Raw genomic sequence first — 14,195 nt, forward strand, 5'->3', positions numbered from 1 at the left:
TCTGCGGAGCTCAGGAAGGACCGCTCACAGGGGATTTCCTACACGAAGCGCCAGGTCTTGGCTGCCTTCCCAGAGAAAGGTGGTGCTTGCTGTGGGGAACGGGCACACTGCATGGCTTCAGCTCAGAGACCAACCGTGCCCACTCTCAGCTTTGGCACTGCTGGCCTCCCTGAAACGTGTTCAGCTGGGCACAAAGGGCTCTTTGCTCAGTGAGCCATGGGCTCCAGACCTCTTCCTGGAAGACAGCGACAGTGAGGCCCGGGCAGAAGTGGAGTGGAGGGTGTTATGGAATGAACTGTGTCTCTTCCCCTCCAAAGTGTGCTCTCAGTCCTCACCCCTATATGTGTGAATAGAATTCCTTCGGGGGCTAGGGTCTTCTTTGTGTGCTTGAGGTTGTACCAGTGTAGGGTGTGTTCTAAGTCCATCCTTTCTAAGACACAGATGGCGGATATGAATGTCAGGTCGCAAGAAGACCACCAAGAGAGCAAGGAACAGACGCAGAAAAGAGACTACGACACAGAGCCAGAGCCAACATCCAGAGAGGGAGCCTTCTCCTAGAACCAACCCGCGGATTAGAGTCTCCTTAAAGGAGGGAAGAGAAATGTCAGTTGGGTAACGCTACACCTGTGGGAGCTGGTGGGTTTGCCCATCCATCTTGTGGCTGGCAGTGCGGCCCTTCAGCTGGTGCCTTGGCAGGCTTCCGTGACTTTATGCCAGCACTAGGAAACCAAGACAAGGGAGATGGAAGCTACGGAAAAATGACGGAGAGAGGGCAGGTGTGCACCAGAAGGGTGTGCCCCGAGGACTGGATGCCAGTGCTTATTTACAAGGCTGGGCATTTGCAACTAGGTTTATCTGGGCCTACCCCAGCTGACTGGTCATCCTGACATGGTTATTCAGGAGCTCCAAGTCGTTGAAGGCACGACCCCTTGGAGCCAAGAATTTCAAAGTACAAAAGAAAAAACACAATCAGTCCCTCCCACCCGCGCCCACCCGTGGCATTTACATCATCTCCCTGCAACTTGAGCGAAGGGGTAGAGTCCGGCCTGCTCATCAGGTCTTAGCCAATAGTGCTTTCCTATATGGGCGTGGCTTTCTCCTGAGGATTCTGTGAACTCCTGTCTCCCTCCCTGGAGGCAGGACACATGCTTTCTCTGCTTGACATTCCTGTTGACAAGCCACATGGAGCTACGCTGATGGAGCCAGAGCCATGGGGTTGGGAGGCACGTGGAGACCCACAGCAGTGCTGAGATGTTTCCACTGCCACTGGATGCTCATTACTTCCCACCCACTGGCCTGTGATCGTCCTGCATTAGGCATCATTGCATGTGTGGCGTGAGTCTGAAGAGGTATTGGACGTATGGGCTAATATCAGACTTATGGACTTGATCTGGAATGGGCAGTGATGTGTTGTTAGTATGCAATTGCTCTTTAACATAAAGTTCTTTCTTATCCACATATGAGTGTCTCCGGATTGATTTCTCTAGTTTACCAGGACTAAACCGCCCCCCCCCCCAATCCCAATCAAAAAGCACGGTAGATGCTGTTGAAAGGATTGCATCTCCGCAGTGGTGTGCACTTCAGACAGCATCTGCCGGGGTTTCCGGTGAGGCGGATAGAATCGTGTTCCGTTTTCGTGTTGCATAATGAGCAGACGGGAGTCTGCACACATCTGTTCGGGCCAGATAACGATAATATTATTACTGGCGGTATTGTGCTATAAATACAATCTATTTTTTAATCTCCCCGCCCCTGCCCATATCCAGCCTGCCGTCTGGCTTCCTCTCTCTTCTTTAAGGTCCTGTGTGTGTTTCTCTCCTTCTCAGGTTTCTCTGCTGGCTCTCACATTTCTCTCCTCAGTGCTTCACTCCGCCTGCCTGCAGAAAACCCTGGGCCAAAGGGAGGAAATCCCATCCCTTCAGGAGGAGGAGCAGCTGAGAAATGCTGGTGTCCAAGGGCTGGCTGCCAGAAAGATGGGCCTCGGTGGGGTTTCCGGGGCCCTGCTTACAACTCTGCCTCTTCCTCCCGTAAAGAATCCTCTCTCATTTGTCTGAAAGAAACCTTCCTGGACCGGTCCACTCTCTACCGCATCAGGATCGATGGCAAGGCAACCAGCTTTCTCCTGCCGAAGTGTCAAGAGATGGAGAGGTTTAATGCATTTAACTTTCTAGGAAGGTTTTCTATCTGGAGAGGGCTCTCGTGGGTACATAAGCCGTTTATAAAGGGATACTACATGACAGCTGATTCTAAGGTCACCTAGTTGAAAAAATATTTACCTGCCTTGGGTTGGCACAGTTTTGTCCTTGGAACATACCTTTGTTCCTGAACATGACATCTATGTAGAAGCCGAACACCCCGGCATGCCTTCTCCGTGAAATCGCCTTGGGTATCTTTGTAAAGCCGGGAGAGTACCGGCCCCTCTGCGGTGAAAACTGTGAGAGCTACACTCTGTGGGATTGCCTTCTTTCTCCGAGTCGTCAGGGTTTGGGGCCTTTGGCAGTCTCGTCTCTGCTGAGGTCCTCAATTAGTGGAAGACATTTGAGTTTTCCATTTCTGACGCTTTCAGCCAATTTCACTCCATCCATCTCTCCATCTGTCCGTCCATGCATCCGTCCACCCTGATAGCATCCAGCTTGCAGTCACCCACCCATCCACCATCCTTACAAGCAGGTGGCGGGAGGTTCATTTTGACCTCAGTGGGGAGCAGAGCCAGCTAGCCAGCTAGTGTGGGAGAGAGCAAGAGCTACGCCAAGAGGGAGCCTCAGGGGTCATGTGTCCAGCCCACACCCGACAGTTTCCGGGGATGGCTCCTGAACACTGTGCCGTGATCTGAGAAGCACAAACGGGGTGACTCCTAAGGGCTGAAATCACACACTCCCAGGGAGGTGCCTAAAGGTAACCAAGATCATGCCTATGTTTCTCCCCTGTCCAGGAATGGCCTGCTCACAGGCTCATGAGCGGTATGCTGGCTGCTGGAAATCTTTCCACAGGATTCTTTCTATTGAGCGTGTCTTCACTGTGACGTCTTGTTGCATCCTCAGAGTGCTGCTTCGAGAAGGATCAACCATTGATATGAATTTGGCAGGCAAGCTCCCAAGATATTTTCCATCTCACAATGCCCCACCCCCACCCCACAAATTAAAGCACCCATTGGAAAACAGCGCCTGAAATTGCTCCCTTGCCCTCCGCCCCAGTCCCCTGTGCTGTATCTCAGTCTGTGTCTGGGGTGATACTGCTGACATTTCAGTACTGGTTTTGAGGGCTCACCGGAGTCACCTCTCTTCTTAAAGTGCCCTTCTCTCCCCATCCGAAAGTCGGTGGTGTATTCGTTCCTTGTCATCTGGAATTCAGCTGCCTCGCAAGGAACGGGAGCGGAAAGGAGTGTGGAGGCTGGAGTTCCCGTGTCTTACTCTGCCTCTGAGTCACTTGCTGTCCTACACCAGGCACTTGGCTTTTGGAGCAATTGTTGCATGCCTTGGGAGAAAGATGAGACTGTCTACTCCTGTGAAGAGTTACAGGCTCAGGAACCCACAGGAGCAGTTCTACCCTGTCCTATTGGGTCGCTGTGAGCCAGAATGGACTCAATGGCAGTGAGCGGGCTGGGTACACAGAGACGGTGTTGCTGGGTGCCCTGGGTAGGAAGGGAGAGGACCTTGTGCTCACCCCAGCTCACTGCATCCTTACCACCAGCAGCAAGCTTCTGGGTCTTCCTCCTTGATTTCTAAAATGCAGGGAGAGGGTACTCATATGCTTTAGACAGTCATTTCTAACACCTGACATCTTAATGCCACTCCATGGTGCATGCAGCACCTTTGAAACCTAGTGTAGATCATTTGGTACCACCTTGGTACCCTTCCTCTTGATTAAAAAAAACTTTCTAGAAAAAGAAAATAAAAGAACAAATAATCATCATAATGACATTTTCCCCTACGCTGTTCCACTGTTTTTATCCTTTAAAACAATATCAGCTCTACATGATCACATCTCACTTGCATTGGGTCAAATGAACGCCACTGGAGTTCTGTTTCTTCATTTTCACCTGGGCTACTGCTGATTGTTTCAGATCTGTGGTTCTGACCCAGAGGTGTGCAGTGCCGCAGGGCTGGAGTGAGCTCAGAGGGTTTCAAACTGAAGTGAACTTACCCCCATGATGAATGCGTGCTTCGGATCTGAGACCACACGAATGGTCTCAGAGCTGAGCTCCAGGAACCGGCTGCATGTCAGAGAGCTCCAGAATTAACTTCACGGAGGACGCAGTGTTTATTATATTACAAGCTACACCATTTTAAATGTGCTCAATCAAAGCTTGGTTTTGAGTCCGTCCAGTCAATTTTCCACCCAGAGTGACCCCAGGTGAGAGAAGAGGACCCCCTTAGGGGTTGTCGAGCATGCATTTTCGATGGGGACATCTTGCTCCCATGGAGATTCAAAGTGGTATGGAACCACCAGCCTTGTGGCGATCAGTGGAATGCTTCATTGTTACACCACCCGAGCTCCTTAGTTGACGTTTGCATACATAGTATTAAGATGTAACACCAACAGTCCTTTAGAACTTTGGCCAAATGAATGGGGAGGGGAAGAGGAAGGGGGGAGGGAATGTGTCATCAATAGCATTGTTCAAAATCACCAGCATATGGAGATGATTCAAAAAGCAGATCAGATGTTAGTGAGTTTGTATCATTTTATTATTTTGAAAAAAACAAAACCCAAACTATTTGATTTTGAAATCATTGTTGATAGACAGGAGCCTGGCAAAGACAGTACAGAAAATTCTTAACCCCACTTATCCAGTTTACACACCCAGGAGGTGAGGTGGGGCGGGGTAGATTTATCAAAGCCCGGAATGGAACATCGGGACAATACCACTAACTAAGCTACAGGCTTGGTGGGAATTCTCCAGAGTTTCCACTAATGTTCTCCTTCTGTTTTGGGGTTCAATGCAGAATACCACCCTGCATTTAGACGTCGATCACTGTTTCAGCATTCTTTCCAGATCAGGTAATCCTTTATTGCCTGTCCTGGGACTGACTGCGCCCACTGCCTTGCCCGTGGTAACCACTAATTCCACAAACTGTTGTGGTCTTGTGGGTAAGACCATCAGAGGGTTGTGAAGCCCTTGGATCATGGCTAGCCAAAAGGTGCAGGGGAGCCTGCTGCAATATCCAGAAAAGCTGAGTTCCAACGATCCTACTGTGCTGAGCTGGAGACCCTCTAAGTCAGTGGTTCTCAACCTCCCTCATGCCGTGACCCTTTCATACAGTTCTTCATGTTGTGGGGACCCCCAGCCATAACATTATTTTCATTGCTACTCCATCACGGTAACTTTGCTACTGTTATGAATCATCATGTAAATATCTGAAATGCAGGATGTATTTTCATTGTTACAAATTGGACATAATTAAAACATAGTGACGAATCACAAAAACAATATGCAACTATATATTGTGAAATATTTATTTCTAATGGCAAAGAAATAAAATTTTGTCGTGTAGCATGGGTAACAGTCTTAATAAAACAACAGTAAACTACATTGCTACATTTGCAACAGTATGAGTAAAAACCCAACTTCAGTGTGAAGGTTGAGATAGCTAGTCTTTCTCACCAGATCAGCATATCTGTATATGGGTGGACCCATCTGGAGATGGTAGAGGAGCAGGGTATCAGTTCCCAAGACCATTGGAAATATGTGCTTCAGAGGCGACCCCTGTGAAAGGGTCATTTGCCCCTAAAGGGGTCGTGACCCACAGGTTGAGAACCGCTGCTCTAAGCAGACACCAGCAGTTAGTGGAAGGTGAATGGCAGTCACAGGGCTCATATGCCCCATGCACAAAAATCAGAAAGCTAGGCTTGTTCAGCACAAAACTGCCATGCAGGCCATGAGGCAAAGATATAAAGAAGAGCCTTGGGGGGACAAGACACAGACACTGCCACAAGGCTGCCCCTTTCCCTTGTGAACAGATTCTTGTTTTGTTCAGGTAACCCCACTGTCAGTGGTGGGGCGACTAAAGGATATGGAAAGAACCAACCGATCTCTCTTGGAAGAAGTACGGGGAGAGTGCTCCTTAGAGGCAAGGATGGCGAGGCTATTTCATGTACTTTGAACATGTTGTCAGGAGAGCTCGGTCCCGGGAGAAGACCATCACGCTTGCTAACATAGGGGGGGCAGCGCAGGAGGAGGAGGCCCTCGATGAGGTGGACGGACACAGTGGCTGCACCTATGGGCTCAAACACCAGAGCAATTGTGAGGATGACGCAGGACTGGGCAAGGTTTCGCTCTGTTGTACAGGGCCCATGTGAGTAGGGGCCAACTGGGTGGCACCTAACAACAACGCCAACGACGATGACGACGATCTACTGCCATGTGTTGATTCTGACTCACAGCCAGCCTGCACAGGGTCGCTCAGACTGTAAGCCTGAACAGCCTGAGCCAGCCGCCTCACCATGTTCCTGTGGATGGGCTGGGAGAGACCTTGCAGTTAGTGAGGAGCCCAATGTTTAACTCACAGCACTACCAGAGTGTCTTTGGTTTGGGTAACAGGTGCCCAAAGGTACCACTGATGGTTTAGGGGTAGAATCCGTGCCTTCTATGCAGGAGACACAAGTTTGTTTGATTCCTGAGTTTCTCAAGCGCAGTTCTCCCTCCCAACATCTTGTTGGGGCTTGCATGTTGCCTGTCGGGGCTTGTATGCTGTTGTGATGCTGGAAGGTTTCAGTAGGGGTTCCCGAGTCAGGGAAACTGCGATGAAAAGGCTGGACAACGTAGCTCTGACAATCAGCTGATGAAAACTCTGTGGATTGCCAAAGTTCGACCCTGCTGTGCACAGAGTCCACTTGATCTGTGGGTTGATTCGAGAGCAGCTACCCCCACCAACAAGGTGTAACCAGGCTCCTCGGGGGAAGCAGGCTCTCTCCCTAGAATCTCCCCAGACGAACTCTTGATGAATTTAATTAAATCACGTCACCCACTCACTGTGCCAACGACTGGTTTGAGAATGGCAATGGGATGCCGTTCTGGCCAAGACTGCGTGAGGGAGGTTTCAGGGTTCCTGGGAACGCTTTCTTTCCGCTTCAAAATGCCCCCTCTCCTTCTTGTCTGAACGTTAGGTCTGGTTGCATGACAGAGAGCATGCCTGGAGCTCTTGAAGTCACTTTGTCACCACCAGGGGCAAGTCAGAGGTAGAAGCAAACATGGAGGGGTCAGCGGGGAGATAGACTCTATTTGATGACTGTGAAATAAAGCACATTGTTGTCATTGCTAGGTGCCGCCGGGTCAGCTCCAGCTCACAGCGAGCCTGTGTACAGAAGCACCTCACACTGCCCGGTCCTGCACCATCCTTGGAGCCCCCTGGGGCAGCCACTGTGTCACACTGTGTCACTCCATCTCCTTCACGGTCTTCCTCCTTCGCTCTGCCCCTCCACTTTCCCCAGCACGATGTCCTTCTCCAGCGACTGGTCTCTACTCATAACAGGGCCAAAGCACATGAGACCGAGGCTTGCCAACCTTGATTCTGAGAAGCATGTGGGCTGCACTTTTTTTTATTTTTTCAAAACAGACGTGTGTTCTTCTGGAAGGAAGTCCATAGTACTTGGAATATTCTTAGCCAGCACCGTGATTCAATGCATCCATTCTTCTTCCGGTCTTCCTTCTTCATTTTCCGACTTCCGCATGCAGGTAAGACAACTGGAAATGCTATGCCTTGGGTCAGCTGTACCTTAGTCTTCAAAGTAACATGTTTTCTCTTTACCACTGTAAGACAGATTTGTCTGATGCGATGTCGTTTGACTTGACTGCCGCTGCATGAGCGTTGATTGTGATCTAAGTAAAAGGAAAGTCTTGACCACTTCAATCTGTTCCTCCAGTTATCATTTCTTCATTTTCTATGAGTCCAGTTGTGAAGATGTGAGTTTCCTTTACACTGAGTTGCAGCCCATACCGAAGGCTCTGATTTTCGTCAGCAAGTGCTTCAAGACCTCCTTGCTTTCAGCAAACACGCTAGCGGTCTCTGCGTATCATCGCACACAGGCTGTTAATAAGCTTCCTCCAGTCTTGATTGCTCTCCATATTGTCCAGCTGCCCAGACTACAGTAGAACTTCTTCTGTAAGAAAATACATTTTCCACTTTTCAAGTTCTTACAGAACTTCTTCTATAAGAAAATATAGGACTTTGGGTTACTAACAACTAATGGGAAGGATTTTTCTGTACAAAAACTTGCTGTACTCCATGTAGTCAAGCCTGGGGTGATGGTCACATTGAAACAGAAACTGTGTCTATCACCATCCCCTGAGGAGTATGGGTAAGGGCCTAAACAGACATGCTGGTGACAGGAGAAGCTGGTGCCACCTCCGAAGTATACACAAGGTGCTATGGGAATTCCCGTCTAGTGCACAGAAGGCAACTTTGTGCAGAAAGAAATACCTAAGTTTTATCTTGAAGGACAGGTACTGGAGGATCTTGAAACAAGAATGCTAATGGCAGAAGAACAAAGGCACCAGAACTCAAAACCAGACTCACTGGAATGGATTCTGACACCCAGTCACGTTCTAGGGCACCGTAGACCTGCCCCTGTGGGTTCCCAGGGCTGTAAATATTTGTGGGAGTAGAAAGCCTCATGTTTCTCCTGAAGAGAGTCTGAGGGTTTCAAACAGCTGGCCTTGAAGTTAGTGGTTCAACACACAAACTACACCCCCATCGTTCCCACTTGAGTGAGGCGGAGAAGCTCCAGGATCTGCAGCCATGGCTGGCCAGGTGGAGGGGCCGACGGAGGCTCAGCTGATCAGAGCTTTGTTTTATGCAGCCTGCATGAATTACAGTGCGGACCAGCAAAGGAGGCCCTCACTGGCCTGAGTCTGGCTTCCACTACTCACTAATTATGTAGCTCTTGGTCATTTCTATGTCTCCGAGAAGCTACAAAACTGGGTTGGTAATAACTGTCTTGCCTCCCTCCTGGAGCTACTGTAAAGTGTGATGTAAATATGAGAGGGTCTTATCTTTTCCACGTCCAGATGTAACTTCAGGTCCACTCTTTCTTCGGGCTTTAGCTCAGTCTCAGAGCTGTCTTCCTTTGCTGTGAGCTTCTCCCCCCAGCTTCCTTCATGGTTTCTTGAATGATTTCTCAAGGTTCTAGTTTTTTCAGCATTCCTTTCCCCCTGCCTTAGTTTTTCTCCAGTCTCTAATGTTCCAAAAAAAGGAAATACTATATATGTGCTTCATAATAAAAATATATAATAGTCAGGGTATGGGATAGCAACAATGAAACACACAACTTTCCTCTAGTTTTTAAATGTCCCCCCCCACACACATACTATCATGATCCAAATCCTACCTTGCAAATCTGGCTAGACCAGAGGATGTACACTGGTAAAGATAGGAACTGAGAACACAGGGAATCCAGGTCAGATGATCTCTTCAGGACTAGTGGCGAGAGTGGGGACGCGGGGAGGGTGGAGGGAGGGTGGGGTTAAAAAGGGGAAACTGATTATAAGGATCTACATATAACCTCCTCCCTGGGGGACAGAAAACAGAAAAGTGGGTGAAGGGAGATGTCGGACAGTGTAAGATATGACAAAACAATAATAATTTATAAATTATCAAGGGTTCATGAGGGAGGGGGGAGCGAGGAGGGAGGGGAAAATGAAGAACTGATACCAAAGGCTCAAGTAGAAAGCAAATGTTTTGAGAATGATGATGGCAACAAATGTACAAATGTGCTTGGCACAATGGATGGATGTATGGATTGTGATAAGAGTTGTACGAGCCCACAATAAAATGATTTAATAATAAAATAAGAATATACTATATATGTATTTTATAATAAAGATATATAATAGAGATTAGTATAAAATATATACAAATATTTTATAGGTTCATATTTCCATTGGAAATATATATTATATGTGGGTTTATAGGAAACATATACATATAAAATATATGTATATCGTATATGTATATAAATGTAAAAATATATATTCACATATAATTGAAATATCTGCTCCTTGTCTGTCACTTTGTTATACTGTGGTGGATTGTGTGTTGCTGTGATACTGTGATAAGAGTTCATAGCAAATACTCTTTTGCTAAATGTCGTCAGTATTTCAAATAGCAGCAGGGTCACCCAAAGAGACCAGGTTTCAGCAGAGCTTCCACCCTGTGAACTGACTACAAAGAGGAAATCAATTGTCCACATCTGCGGAATTAGCCACCGAAAACCTTATGGTCAGAAGCTAAACAATGTCAGATACTGAAAACCTCATGCAAAGAGGCAGAACCTTGTCAGAGTCAGTGTCTGAAGATGAGCCCCTCAGGTCTGAAGGCCCTCAAAACACGGCCGAGGAAGAGCTGCCTTCGCCAAGCAGAGTTGACCATAATGACAAGGATGGAGTAAAGCCTGCGGGAGGAAAGGCATCAGAATATTCATTTGCTAATGGGGCACGCCTTAAAATGAAAAGAAAGAGCTGCAAACATCGATTAATAACCGCAACTGGGAATGTACAAAATGTGAATATAGGAAAATTGGAAGTTGTCCAAAATGAAATGTAACACATGAAATTGACATTCTAGGCAATAGTGCGCTGTGATGGACTGGTACTGGCCATTTTGAATGATGAAATCCCACGATTTACTATGCTGGGAAAGAAACAGTCAAGAGTAATGGCATTGCACTCATTGTCAAAAGGCCATCTCAAGATCTATCTTACAGTACAATGCTGCTGTGACAGGAATACCTCTATCTGCTTTCAGGGAGAGCCAATCAAAGCGACTATTACTCAAATTGATGTACCAACCACCAACGCTAGTGATGAAGAAATTTACAACAGGCCTGAAATTGATTAAACAAGCAATCAAGATGCATTGACAATCACTGGTAATTTGATTGGAAAAGTTGAAAACAATGAAGAATAAGAAAGAGTAGTTGGAAAATACCACCTTACAAACAAGGTCAGAGATCATATGGTAGGATTTTGCAAGACCAATGTCTTGTTCATGGCAAAGACTTTTTTTCAACAGCACAAACAGCAACTACTCATGTGGACTTCTCCAGATGGAATGCACAGAAATCAAACGGACTACATCCTACAGAAGAGAACTTGGAGAAGCTCAATATCAGCGGCTAAAACCAGACCAGCGGCTGACTGTGGACAGATCATGAACTGCTCATATCTAAGTGCGGATTGAAGCTGAAGGAAATTAAAACAAGGCCAAGAAAGCCAAAATATGACCTGGAGTTTATCAAGACTATCTCGAGAACAGATTTGATGCATTAAACACTAGTGACAGAAGACCTGATATGACATAAGGAATATCATACATGAAGAAAGGCAAAGGTCATTACTAACAGAAAAGCAAGAAAAGATCAGAGTGGATTAATTGTACAGAACCTGAGGCACATGGAAGAAACAATGAAGTCAAAGAACTGAAGAGAATTTTTCAAAGGGCAGCTTGAGAAAGCAGAGTGCCTAAACCATTATCATGAAACGTCCAAAGACCTGAAGTTAGATCATCACAAAGAAAACATGATCAGCATATCTTAAACCGAAAGACTTCAAGAAAAAAATTCAAGCGTTGCGTTACAACGTTGAAAGGGTCAATGAGCAAAATATTGACTCGTGTAGGAAGCATCAAAAGATGGAAAGAATACACAAAGTCACTGTTCAAAAAAACCCCAAACTAGCCAACTCTGAACCACTTCAAGAGGCAGCATATAATTAAGAGCCAAGCTGCACTGAAAACATTAGCTCTGAACAATGCAGGATGCCCTCATTCATTTATGCCAGGAAATTTGGAAGACTTTACTTGGCCAACTGACTGGAAGAGATCCATATTTGTATCCATTCCAAAGAAAGGATTTGACCTCACTGAGTGCTCAAATTATAGAACAACATCATTAACATCACATGCAAGCAAAATTATCATCACATGCAAGTAAAATTATCACATGCAAGTGCAATGATCATGTGCAAGTAAAATTATGCGGAAAATCACCAAACAATTGTAGCAGTATAGAGACAAGGAGCTGCCTGAAGAAGACCTTCAGCAAGATGAATGGACACGGTGGCTGCATCAAAGGGCTCAAACATGAGAACAATTGGGACAATGGTAGCACACTGGGCAGGGTTTTCTTCTGTTGTACATAGGATTGCTGTGAGTTAGAATTGACTTGATGGCACCTAACAACAATTTAAATACCCTCCCTCGGTCTTCTATATCCCATACAACACTGGGACTTAGAGGCAGCTATGATGGGCCAATGTAGTCATCCATCCGTTTTTTGTTAGGGCCAAGAAAGCCCATGGAACTGTTCCAACTTCCATGACTTGGAATTGACTCTCCCCCAACAGTTTTTCATTCCTATGAAAGGTGACCCAATGAAATGTGGAAAGCATCTAACTTTATCATTAATACCACATGCATCAATTCGGACTCACAGTGAACTTACAGAACAGAGTAGAACTGATCCTTTAGGTTGCCAAGCCTATAAATCTTTATGGAAGCAGAAAGACTCCTTCCTCTCCCTCGAAGTGCCTGGTGAGTTGGAGCTGCCCACCTTTCGACTAGCAGTCCAGTGGGTAGCTCACTCTGCCCCGTGGCTCCTAGCAGCGAACACAGCACACATGTATTACCTCGCAGTTTCTGTGGGTCAGGAATTTAGGAGTGGCTTACCTGGGTGCCTCTGGCTCAGAGTCACATATGAAACTGAAGTCAAGAGGTTACCTGGGCTGCACGGGGCCAAAGGACTGCTTTCTAGGCATTTCACTCACTAGCCTTGGAAAGTTAGCGCTGGTTGTAGAGGTCTCGGCTCCCTGCCATGTGGCGCTCCCCATACGGCTCCCCATACGGCTGCATGAGTATTCACACACAATGACAGCTGGCTTCCCTTAGAACCAGTGACCCAAGCGGGAGAGAAAGAGAAAGTCAAAAGTGCATTATGAACAAGTTTGGAGCGTCACACATAGTGGTGGGTGGGATTCAAGGGTTCGCACCAGTTCAGCAGAACCGAGGACTAATTTTTGTTGAGTTCAGCGAACTGCATGTTCAAATGGCACTCAGTAAGGGCTCTCTCTGGGGTGGGCAGCTGGGTAGCGGCCCAATGGGGAATCACACATTTACTCTCCTTACTCTTTTTTTAAACATTCCTCTGCACAAGAGTGGTGCTTAAAATCATAAACTACCTTTCAGTGTATCTTTTTTTTTAAAAAAAATATACTTACAAATGCTCATTAGGGCAGCGGACTGGTTGTTAAATTATTTGAATCACACCACTGGTCACACACCATCACTTCTGCCATGTCCAACTGTGAGAAATAAGTTCATTTAATCCAGGCCACACTGACGAGGAGGGAATTCATCTCGATTTCTTGAAGGCAGGGCCTGCAAGATGTCAGGACAAAGAAATCACCACGTAGGATTCACCTTATCTTTCCATCTCCAATGACTGATTAGTCTCTGACTTTTAGGAGGTATTGAATTGATGTTCCTATGGCTCTTTCAAGGCGACAAGGCTTGAAGTCAGGGAGATCCCTGGGTAACTAGTGTGGACCAGGTAAAAGAACAGTAAACGTTGGAATGAAAGAGAACGGAGTTGTGAGAAATTCTTAGGTAAAATTCAAAAGTCTCTCTAATTAGTTGATAGGGTATCGGCAGAGGTCACTTTGGGAATGAAGACAATTTGGAACTAGACTGTAGAGGTGGCTATTGCAGCCAACGAGCTTCGGTAGCATCTTTTGGTAAGGAGTTCAGCTGTTAATCAAAATTACCAGCTGCTTCCTAGGAGAACGATGTCCGTCTGTTTCTCTAAAGATTAGTCTTGGAAATCCTCTGAGGTGATGGCTCTCTGTCCTCTAGGGTTGAGATGGGTCAAAATTGAATCTGAGATTCTTGGCACTCAAAGAGAAACCATGAACCCAAGAATCCTAATTATGCCATTGTATTTATAATCAAATACAATGTAATCAGCCATATGGGCGCCCCCCCCCCAATCCCTTTACTTCAGGTTCTTCATCTATGAACAAGGTTTCATCAGCAAGCATGGAGCTCAGAATGTCCACTTAGTTCCTTGGATGTTCAGTTTAAATTCTCAATGCGAACATGTTGACAAGAACATCCCACCTTACCATAAGTTCTCACCACAATACCCTCTACTGCATATGTTCATGTGAAATGAGGTATTGGCTGAACCATGTGAAGTGCTGATAGTCC

Source organism: Tenrec ecaudatus, chromosome 7, assembly GCF_050624435.1.
Source record: "Tenrec ecaudatus isolate mTenEca1 chromosome 7, mTenEca1.hap1, whole genome shotgun sequence".
NCBI classification, from domain to species: domain Eukaryota; kingdom Metazoa; phylum Chordata; class Mammalia; order Afrosoricida; family Tenrecidae; genus Tenrec; species Tenrec ecaudatus.